This window comes from Chrysochloris asiatica, unplaced genomic scaffold (genome assembly GCF_000296735.1).
Source record: "Chrysochloris asiatica unplaced genomic scaffold, ChrAsi1.0 scaffold00077, whole genome shotgun sequence".
NCBI lineage: Eukaryota > Metazoa > Chordata > Mammalia > Afrosoricida > Chrysochloridae > Chrysochloris > Chrysochloris asiatica.
In genome coordinates this window covers 4,309,164-4,320,552 of record NW_006408595.1, presented here as the reverse complement: position 1 = coordinate 4,320,552, position 11,389 = coordinate 4,309,164, and the positions used below count along the sequence as shown (strand labels likewise).

Sequence of the window (11,389 nt, the reverse complement as noted above, 5' to 3'; positions counted from 1 at the left end):
TCCAAATTTTCAAATTTGTTGGAGTACAGCTCTTCATAGTATTCTGTTATTATCTTTTTGATTTCGTTTGGTTCTGTTGTGACTTCCCCTGTGTGGTTTCTAATGTGATTTATTTGTGTCTTCTCCCTCTTTTCTTTAGTTAGTTTCGCCAATGGTTTGTCAATTTTATTACTCTTTTCAAAGAACCAGCATCTTGTCTTGTTGATTCTTTCTATAGTTTTTTGTGAATAGTGTTGTATCATGAATTGAATTGTGTGGTGGTGGTTGTGTGCCACTGAGTCAGTTCTGACTCATAGTGACCTTGTATTTGCAAGCCTATAAATCTTTAAGGACAGAACGCCTCATCTTTCTCTCATTGAGCGGCTGGTAGATTACAATTGCTGACCTTGAGGTTAGCAGCTCAGCTCGTAGTTCATTACACCATCAGGCTTCTTCCCTTTTACTTCTTGTTGTTGTTAGTGCATTCAAGTCGGTTCCCAGTACAGGGTTTCCAAGGAGCAGCTGGTGGGTTTGAACCATCTACCTTGCAGTTCAAACCGACCTTGAGGTCCAGTGCATTATCCTGTAGCACTAAACCAGGACTCCCTTCTACTCTTATTAACCCCTAATACACTGTGGTCTCTAAACTTTTGACTTTTCTTGTCTTTTTAATCAAGTTGGTTAATATATTTATCTTTTGTTGTTGTTGTTAAGTGCTGTCTTTTAGTGATGGCTTATTTTGCTTGGAATAATGCCCCCAACTCCATCCATATGTATCATGACTCAATTTTTCCTACTTGTTGAGTACATATGTAACACATGTTGGTTATCCATTCATCTGTTGATAGGCATTTAGGTTATTTCCAACACTTAACAACAAGAATAGTCTCAGGATTTCTGAGTAGAAGGCGAGTTTGGTTGTGGAAAGCAAGAGGATGAGAGTTGCTATTGCAGAGACCAGGGTAATTTTGAAGCATCCTTACAGTCCCTATATTATTGCTTTAAAGATGTATTATTGCAGATATTGTTGCTCAATGTTCTGGGTTTTTATTTTAATTCTGACCCACTCAACCTAAAACTCTGATTTCCATAGGATAAGCACTGGACTGCAAACTACAAGAGTGGTGGTTTGAGCACACCATCCACTCTAGAAGAAGAATATAAGGCTTTATTGCTCCCACAAAAAAATGTAAAAAGCCTCGGAAACCCTATACAGGGTCGCCAAGTCAAAACAGACTCCAAGGCACTTAACATGATGTGGCTCAAAACTATGTCAGAAATGATCAAAGATCAAAAAGTCTTTGCATTAGATCAGAGCCAACCTAATATCAAGCTTTACACTGGATTAAATAAACCAAACTATCATCATATGGAAAGCACTATTAAAATATTAATACTAAAAAGTGGTGGTGGTTGAGGTGGTGTGCCGTGGCATCAGTTCCGACTCATAGCGACCCTGCACATGGTTTTTGAGGCTGTAAATCTTTACAGGAGCAGAAAGCCTCATCTTTCTCCCGTGGAAACCTGGTAAGTTTCAAATTGCTGATCGTGAGTTTAGCAGCACAACTCATAACTAATACATTACCAGATCTACTTAATATTACAGAGTCCTCAAAAATTCAAAGCTATATATTCTCTCACATGAGGCTGCTATGTATGAATGGGAGTCAATTATTTGGCACCTAGCAACAAGTATTGTGTGTTTGGATCATTCACACTGCTTCATAAATATAAGTAATGCTATAATTAACACACTTTCTTAAGCATCATGGTGTAGAAGTTAAAAACTCAAAACTTTGGAGCCAGACTGCTTGGGTTTGGATCCTGGTTCTGTCACTTACATTACCTTGGACTAATTAACTTCTAGATGCTTATGCTTGCTCATATGTGAAATGGAACAACAGTACTTACCTTAGATAATTGTGAGAATTAAACTAGTTAATGCAAGTAAACTTTTTAGACTTTAGTAAAGCCTGAAAGGCAGTAAGCAAGCACTCAAAATATTTGCTATTCAGTGTGCTATTTAATATAAATTTTATTTAGCCCTAATCCTTTTCTGGGGAGTCCTGGTGTGGTGCTGTTGGTTAATGTGCCAGACTGCAAAGCCATTTGAACTGCAAGGTTGGTGGTTCAAGCTCACCAGCTGCTCCTCGGAAACCCTATACAGGGTCGCTATGGGTTGGAATCGACTCGACAGCACTTAACAAAATTCCTTTTCTGAATATTAATTTTTGGCAGTAAATTGGTTGGAGTAAGAGGCATATATATATTTTATGATGTTTACTTAATATTGCCAAATTGTTTGGCAGAAAAGGTAAACAGATGTGCACTCCTAGAAGTTGTACACGGCAGTGTCATTTTCCCCAAATTTTCTTTATCACTTGTCTGTCTCCATTCCCATAAAAACTTTCACGACCATGCCTAGATCGCCAATTGAATCTTATCACTTAATTCAGTGCATAGTAAGTAACAGTTGCTTATTAAATATCTATTTGAGGAAATTAAAAAAACACACAAGAATTCCTACACATTTTGTGTCATCTTATTATTTGCAACTCTCCGGTAGCGTAGTGGTTACGAATTGGGCTGCAACCTTAAGGTCAGCGGTTTGAAACTACCAGCCGCTCCGTGGGAGAAAGATGAGGCTTTCTACTCCCGTAAAGATTTACACCCTCTGAAACCCTGTACAGGGTCGCTATGGGTCGGAACTGACTCGATGGCACTTAACAACAACAAATATAACATCACTTATCCAGCTTCTTTTCTTTGTTTCTTTATCCATTCCTCTATAACCCTTTTGAACTTGTCATTGGGTAAATGCTAATCTATGGTCTCAAATAATCTTTTATTTTAAGGTGTACTTATCTCACTATGCTGAGGTTCCCTTTCTATATCTGTTACTGTTTGGCTGACAACTGAGTCAAGGGGTAAGTTCATTCCTAGGCCTAAAATATGACAATCAGTCATATTCTCAGGGGGTGTACCACTCTCTATTTGACTAGTAAACCTGATATTTTTATATGATTTTGAGTTTTGTTCCAAATGTTTTTCCCACTGTATCCGGACCTTCTAATGTGATCCTTTTCAGAGCCGATTATGGTGGTAGCTGCGTACCATCTAGTTTTTTCTGGTCTGCATGTTGTGGAAATTAATGTTTACACAGTCCATGAGTTCAATGGAGTTATTGTTTCTGGATGTCATTGGTGTTCTTTACTTTTCTTCTCTGTGGATGGAGACAGACCAATCGTTGCACTTTACAACAATGACCCTCTTAAATGAAAAAAGATTGGCTACCGATGTGTGTACAAGAAGCTTCTTGTGTACAACTCAACATCTCATCAGATTTGTTTCCTTTGTTTGGAGTTTGATTTTAAAGTTTCATGTGACATACCAGTTAGATAAATAGACTGCTTAGCACTTCTGCTCTATACCTTAGTTTGTAGTATAGTACCTGGGTTCTTAAAAGCATGCGATTCGTCATCCAATTGGTCTCCGTTTATGTTGAACAACGGAGGAGGGATGTGTGTCAGGGACAGGAGGAGAGTATCAAATGTGTGTCTAATTGCCTCCTTTGCCATGAGACCAAAAGAACTGGATAGTGCCTAACCACCATTACTGAACACTTTGATCAAAGATTCCACAGAAGAATCTTTATCAAAAGGGACAGAAATGCAAAACAGAATCTCAGATTCTCAGGGACTCTAGACTTTCTGGAGCCATGGGGATGGATGAATACCAGAAATATTTCCAGAAGAAAATCTTTAATCCTTATGGCCAAAATATTCCCTGATGTACTCTTTCAACGCAACAGTAATTTAGCTTAACTTGTCAAAAAGGTCTGCCTTGAGCATTATGCTCTTTTTAAGAATGATCTATGTGTGATCAAATTGTCACCGACATTCAAAACTTTATATAGTTAACTTGAGGGGCAATGAGCTTATAAAAATAAGGAAAGCATACTCTGAAAATGAGGGTTAGAATATTTGCACAATTCAAAGAATGAAATCAATGTAATTCAATTTTACACATAGGAATTGATGAATTCATGCATGTTTACTATTTATAATGAAAACAATAGCAAAATAAGTGCAATTTGAAGAAAAAAAAATCCAAAGCTATTAAACTTCTTAAAGATAACGTAAGGTAAAATCTAGGTGACCTTGTTTGGCAAATAATTTTTAACTACAACACTAAAAGCACCACCCATAAAATAAAATATTGATAAATTGTATTTCAACAAAATAAACAGCAACAATAACAAACTTGTGTTCTGTGAATATTAAAAGCTAAAGAATATCTTTGCTAAACACATACCTGGAAAGGGACTTACATGTTAATCATACAAAGAATAATAAGAAAGGAAAAAAAATTAATGAACAAAAAATTTGAAATTAAAGATAAAATATATAGAAGTTCTCATCAGCATATGAAAGGATGTTCATTATCTTATGTCATTGGAAATTACAAAGTAAAACAAAAATGTGATGCCACTAAACACCTTTCAAATGGCTACACTACAAAACACAAATAACATCGAATGTTGACTGATAAGGCTTGTAGCAAAAGGAGCATTCATTCATTGCTAGAGGAAATGCAAAATGATATAGTCACTTTGGAAGACGTTTCCCAGTTTCTCACAAAGCTAAACATAGGATTATGACACAATCTAGCAATCGCAATCCTAGGTACTTACCCAAATGAACTGAGAACTTATCTCTACAAAAGAAACACTGTATGAGATATTTAGAACTGATTCACTTAATACTTGTCAAAAACTTGAAACCAAGATGTTCCTCAAGAGATTAATGGATACACAAACAGTGATACAGTCACACAATGGAAACATATTCATCAATAAAAAGAAATGAACTATAAGGCTGCCAAAAGACATGGAGAAACATTAATGCGTATTGCTAAGACAAAGAAGTCTGTCTGAAAATACTACATACTGTATGATTTCAAACATACAACATTATAGAAGGGTAAAACTAGAACAACAATAAAAGCATCATTGATGCCAGTGGTCCTGGAGGAAAGGGAAGGACACATAGGTGGAGGACAGGGATCAGGAAAATGTCCTAAAATTGCACAACACAAAATGTGACTCATAATTTATGAGGGTAGGTAAAAAAGTAGTGATAAAAAAATCACAGAAATATTTATTAAACAAAATCATCAAAGTATGAAACTATTGTTTGTCAACAGCCTCCATTCACGTCTATATACTTCTTTTGAAGGCAGTGCTTCCATTTCCCTAACCCTTTCCAGAAGAAATCTACACTCTTCAATTTGCACTACATCAGATTTCCTTGAAAACCACTGTTTTGATTGGACATAGCTCTCTGGATTGGATTAATAAATACAAGACTTGTCCTTAGATACAATTCATTCCACTAAATTGTATTCGTTAGCTTTTATCTTGCTTAAAAGACTGATGGGAAGATCAGCTCTTGGAGCTGGCTGATTTTTGCACAATGCTTTTGGCCAAGATGTTTACTTAATATTGAAAATACCAAACCATGCAAGAGCCCAACTTCTGTAATTATTGCATTAGTAGTAATTCTTCTGCCACTTTCCAAACTTCAGCCACAGTTCCTTCATTCATCTGAGTTGACAGTTTTCCTTCTTATCTCATCTTTGAGGTATTTTCGACCTTCCTTAAAACACTTGATCTATCTAAAAAGTGTTGTTTTATGTGGGGTACCATTCTGGTAAACGTGTTGTAAAGCTTCTATGAGTTGGTTTTGTTTTTGTTTTTTTTAAAAAAAAAAACACATTTATATTATCCTTGGCATCAAATCACTTTTTCCCCATAGAACAAAAAGTGTCCTTTGTTTGAAGGCACCTTAATGAAGTTTGTTGTTGCTGTGTACCATTGAGTGAGTTCTGACTCACAGTGACCCCTGTGTAGGCTTTCTGAAAGCAGTTGGTGGGTTTGAATAGTGGACCTTACTAGTCTAGTCAGTGCCCATCCTACATTGCCACACCAGTGCTCCCAGTGAGACTAACACAAGTGTTAGTGAGAGTACTGTAGTCATTCATGGATGCAGATATATTTTCAAACATGGTTTGTTTGGAATTAACCCATGTATGTATAAACTGGAACTCTAGTAGCAATACTATTTCAATTTCCTTCACAAACTCTGCACTTTAGTTAATGGTAATATATGAATACTGGTTCACCAATTGTTATCAATGCACTACACTAATACAAAACCCAGAAATCGCAGCTGACAGCCATTGAGTCAATTCCAATTCAGAGCACCCTAGCAGATTGCAACATATTTCTTCCACAGATGGGTTTGAACTTCTGACCTTTTGATTAGCAACCAAGTGGTTTATCCACTGTGCCACCAAGACATTTAATAAGAGAAACTGTGTGGGTGGAGGAGGGGCTATTTGGGGATACTCTGTACTTTCTGTACAAATTTCCTAAAGCCCTAAACTGTTTAAAAATAATAGCTAATAAATGTTTAAATAATCTTTATATTGCTAGAGACATTTATGTCACTGCTTTTCTCTTTAATTTCTACTCACTTGTAATCAAAATATAACAATTGAATGTTTAATACTCTACAATTTATTTGGGATACAGAGCAGTCCACTCAATTTATCTGTGATTTTAATGATGACAAATTATGGCTTCAGTTGCTACCATTTACAATTGGCATCTTAAGTTTTGAACAGGAGCTTTCAAGAGAAAAGTACTTAGCATAGGAGATATGCCCTAAGGAGCTCTAGTAGCATAGTGGTTATGAATCGGGCTGAGAACAGCAAGGTCAGCAGTTCAAAACTACCAGCTGTTCTGCAGGAGAAAGATGAGGCTTTCTGCTCCCGTAAAGATTTATAGCCTCGGAAACCCTGTATCCCAGAAAGCCTGTACAGGGTAGCTATGAGTTGGAACTGACTCCACGGCACATAACAACAACAACATGACCTAATTAATGTGAAATTGGAAAATATTTTCCAGTATATTGAAGGCAAAATAAAACTAAAGCTCTATATGTAAATAATGACCTCTCTGGCCTACCAAGACTAATAGTCCTTTGCAGAACGTGTTCCGATGTTTAGATTCCATAATATCTATCATATTGCATTCTATAAAGACACTTGCTGAATAAATTATAGGATCTGCTATAAACAGCCAACAACATAATTCAGTTCAGATAAGTTATTTTAAGATTCACTTACTCATTAAATATATATTGAGTACTTACAGTTAATAAATAATATTCAGATAAAAATGCTACACATAATTTATTTAATACTTATAACAGATGAATGAAAAAGTAGATATGCTTAACAAAATATTAATGTTGAGGATTGATGGTGAAGAAAGCATAATAGCTAATCTAATAACAGTTTACAAAATAATACAAACCAGAGATAAATCTGAAGTTTTTACCAGTTAAAATATATGAATACATTTATAATTTTATCAACTTTTCTGAATTTGATTTAAAAAAAAAAATCCTACTTAAAGTAGTGTGACACTGTAAGATAAACTCTTGACCATAAGGTCAGTTTGAACTCCAAGGTTGGCAGTTCAAACTCACCAGTCACTTCTCAGAAACCCTATCAAGGGTCACTAAGGTTCAGAACTGATTTGAAGGTACTTAGGCCACTTTGGGTTGGAACCGACTCGACAGCACTTAATAACAACAAAGTAATTATATGTGAGTGTGGTGGCTCTGTAGATACAAAATGGACTTTGAAACACAAAGTGGGTGGTTTGAGCACACCAGCTGCTCAGCAGGAAGAAAAATGAGGTTTTCTGCTCCCTAGAAGATTTGCAACCTAGAAAATCCCATACAGGGTTGCTATGAGTCTAAACCAGTTTGGCAGCACTTGTAGCACTGCGGGTTAATGAGCCAGTCTGCAAAGCCATTTGAACTGCAAGGTCGACGGTTCAAGCTCACCAGAAGCTCCTTGGAAACCATATACAGGGTCACTATGGGTTGGAACTGGTTCGACAGCACTTAACAACAACAACAACAAAAAGTAATTAGGTCATCTCAATAGTTTATTACACTATGCTCAGCTTCTCTAACCTTTATTTATGTGACACTCCCATTCTCTCTGAAATTGGATTTAAACAACCCATATATTTTTTACTAAATATAGGCAAATTGTTTACTACTTGCACACACATTTCCCATTAATTTATCTATTATAATAAATTAATTTATCTTCTATAATTATAAATAATACATTTCATTTATATATGACTAGAAATGTCGTTAGGTGCCACTGAGTGGATACCAACTCATAGTAATACTAGGTCCAACAGATTGAAACACTGTGGGTCCCGCACCATCCTTACAATTATTGCTATTATTTGATGCGACTGCTGCAGCCCTGGTGTCAATCCATTTTGTTGAGGCTCTTTCTCTTTTTTGTTGACCCTCTATTTTACCAAGTATGATGTCCTTCTCTAGAGACTGGTCCTTCCTGGTAACATCTCCAAAGTACATTAGACAAACTCTCACCATTCTTCCTTCTAAGGAGCATCCTTACTGTGCTTCTTCTAACTTCTGACAAAGATTTGTTCATTCTACTGGTGGTCTGTGGTATACTTAATATTCTCTGCCAACACCACAATACAAATGCATTAATTCTTCATCTGTCTTTCTTATTTATTATCCAACTTCCCCCTGTATATGAGGTAATTGAAAATACCAGGGCTTGGGTCAGATATATCTTCACCTATGAAGTGTTATCTTTGATTTTTAAGAATTTAAAGATACCTTTTACAACATATTTGCCAAACACAATACACTGTTTGGTTTCTTGGTTGTTGTTTCTGTGGGCATTGTGGATCCAAGTAAAATGAGAATCTGCAGTTATCAAGATTGCTTATCCAGCTGTGAGAATTTTTGTTTTCTTCACCATTGAGGTGCAAACCATATAATACAAAATATTTATCAGGAAATGTTTCAAATCCTCTTCATTTTCATCAAGCAGGAGGGCCATCCGTTTATCTCAGATTGTTAATGAGACTTTCTCTGACCATGATGTTGCATCGTTCTTCATACAGTCCAACTTCCTGAATTATTTGCTGAGCACACAGGTTGAATAAACACAGTGAAAGGATACAACCTGATGCACACTTTTTCTGATTTTAAACCATACAATATTCCCTTGATACAGATTCCAAATGAACAAAATGAAGTGTTTTTGAATTCTCATTCTTTGCAATGTTATCCACAATTTGTTATGATACACAGTCATATAGATGCCTTTACACTGTCAATAGAACACAGGTGAACATCTTTCTGGAATTCTCTGCCTTTTGCTAAAGAGCCATCTGATAACAGCAATGAAACCCTTTGTTCCATACCCTCTTCAGAATCTGGTTTCAATTTCTGATAGTTTCCTTTCAATGTATTGCTGCAACTGTTCTTGAATTATCTTCAGCAAAATTTTACTTGTGTCTGATTTTAATAATATTGTTTGATGATTTATATATTCTGTTGGAGTAAACACAAAAATGGATCTCTTCTAGTCAGTTGTCCAGGTAGTTGACTTAAACACTTCTAAGTGTCTACAATGCTGCCTCTGTTTGTTGAAACATTTAAAAAATGGTATTCTGTCAACTAGAGGAGTCTTGGTTTTCATTGATATTTCCTTTAGTGTAGTTGGACTTCTTCCTTCATTATCATTGGTTCTTAATAATATGCAACCTACTGAAATGGTTGAATGTTAGCCAGTTCTTTTTGGTACAGTGATTCTGTGTATTTTTTCCATCTTCCTTTGATTATTCCTGTATTATTCAATATTTTGCTCATTGTTGTTGCTGTTGTTAAATGCGGTCTAGTTGGCTTCAACCCATAGTGACCCTGTATAGGGTTTTCAAGGAGTACCTGGTGAGCTTGAGCTACCGACCTTGCAGTATTTTGTCCATATAATCCTTCAATATTTCAATGCTAGGGTTGAATTTTTTTCTTCAGTTCTTTCAGCTTGAGAAATGTTGAGCCTGCTCTTCAGTTTTGGATTTGCTAACTCCAGGCCTTTGCATGTGTCATTACAACACTTTACTTTGTACTCTAGAGCTACCCTTGGAAATCTTTTATTCAGCTTTCTTAATTCATCATTTCTTACTTTTGCTTTAGCTATTCTACCTTTGGACTCCTAGTTTGATGTTGTAGGATCAGCACTGAACTGCAAACCACAAGATCAGAAGTTCAAACCTACCATCTGCTCCTTGGAAACACTGTACAGGGTTTCTATAAGTCAGAACCAACTCGACAGTACTTAATAACATTCCACCTTCAAGAGCAAGTTTCTTAGTCTCTTCTAATATCGATTTTGGGCCCTTGTTTTCTATATTATGTTTTTAATGACCTTTTGCTTTCTTCATGTATAATGCCCCTTGTGTATGATGATCTCACAACTTACCTTGTCCTCATTCATGAGTAATTAAGGTTGTCTTTTGGTGCTTGTTGACCTGTTTTAACTTTCTTCAGCTTCAACTTGTACTTGCACATGAGCAATTGATGTTCTAAGAGTTTTGTAGTCAACTCCCAGTCTTATTCTGTCTGATGATATTGAGTTTCTACATCCACTCTTTCCCCAGATATAACTGATTTTACATCTGTGCATTACATCCAGCTATGTACATGAACACAGTTTCCATTTATGCTATTAACTGAATAATTGTGCAGGAGGAATTCCAAGCTGCACTGAAGGAAAGTATCAGTGAAAAAAGGCATTTGCAATGAATAAGTCATTGGTCTTAACAAACGTCTATCATGCAATCTCCTGGAGTGGTGCTATGGGTTAATGCGCCACACTGCAAAGCCATTTGGACTGTAAGATTGGCAGTTCAAGCTTACCAGCTCCTCCTCGGAAACCCTATACAGAGTCACTATGGTTTGGAATCGACTCAATGGTATTTAATGACAACAACCTGAGAAGCTCATCTTCTGGCCTGATATCACACAATATTCTACTGCTAGTTATAAGGTTTTCAGTGACTAAATTTTTCAGAAGTGGTTCACCTGTTCCTTCTTCTTTGTCTATTCTAGTTTGGAAACTCTCCTGACTGACCCAGCTGGTATCTGAAATACCGCTGACCTAAATTCTAGCACTACAGTAACCTGCAAGCACCATAGTATGATGAACAGACAGGAAGTAGTGGATAATTAGAAATACTGCACATAGTTTGAGTTGCTTGACTAATATGTGAAAAGTCTCATGTGTATACAAGTCATATAAATGGTGCAAAAATAGAAAAATTAGAATAGTTGAATTATTTGAAAGGACTTGTAATTACAAATAATAAGGAACTAAAAAGCTTGAAAAAACATAATAATTTTTTTCCATATACAATTTGCACACCTTATACTAAAGAAATGGAGTCCTGGTGTGGTGCTGTGGGTTAATGCACCAGACTGTAAAACTGTTTGAA

The 11,389-nt window shown here is 36.1% G+C and overlaps 1 protein-coding gene across 2 annotated transcripts in view; it reads right to left on the bottom strand.

The window, feature by feature from the left end:
- The window catches only part of CNTN1 (contactin 1), a 322,132-nt gene that overhangs the window by 271,533 nt on the left and 39,210 nt on the right, over positions 1 to 11,389 (bottom strand). For both annotated transcript variants that reach the window (XM_006865302.1, XM_006865303.1), the window contains exon 4: positions 6,997 to 7,005. The gene's annotated coding sequence lies outside the window, so the exon portion shown is untranslated. The remainder of the gene's footprint in view (positions 1 to 6,996; positions 7,006 to 11,389) is intronic.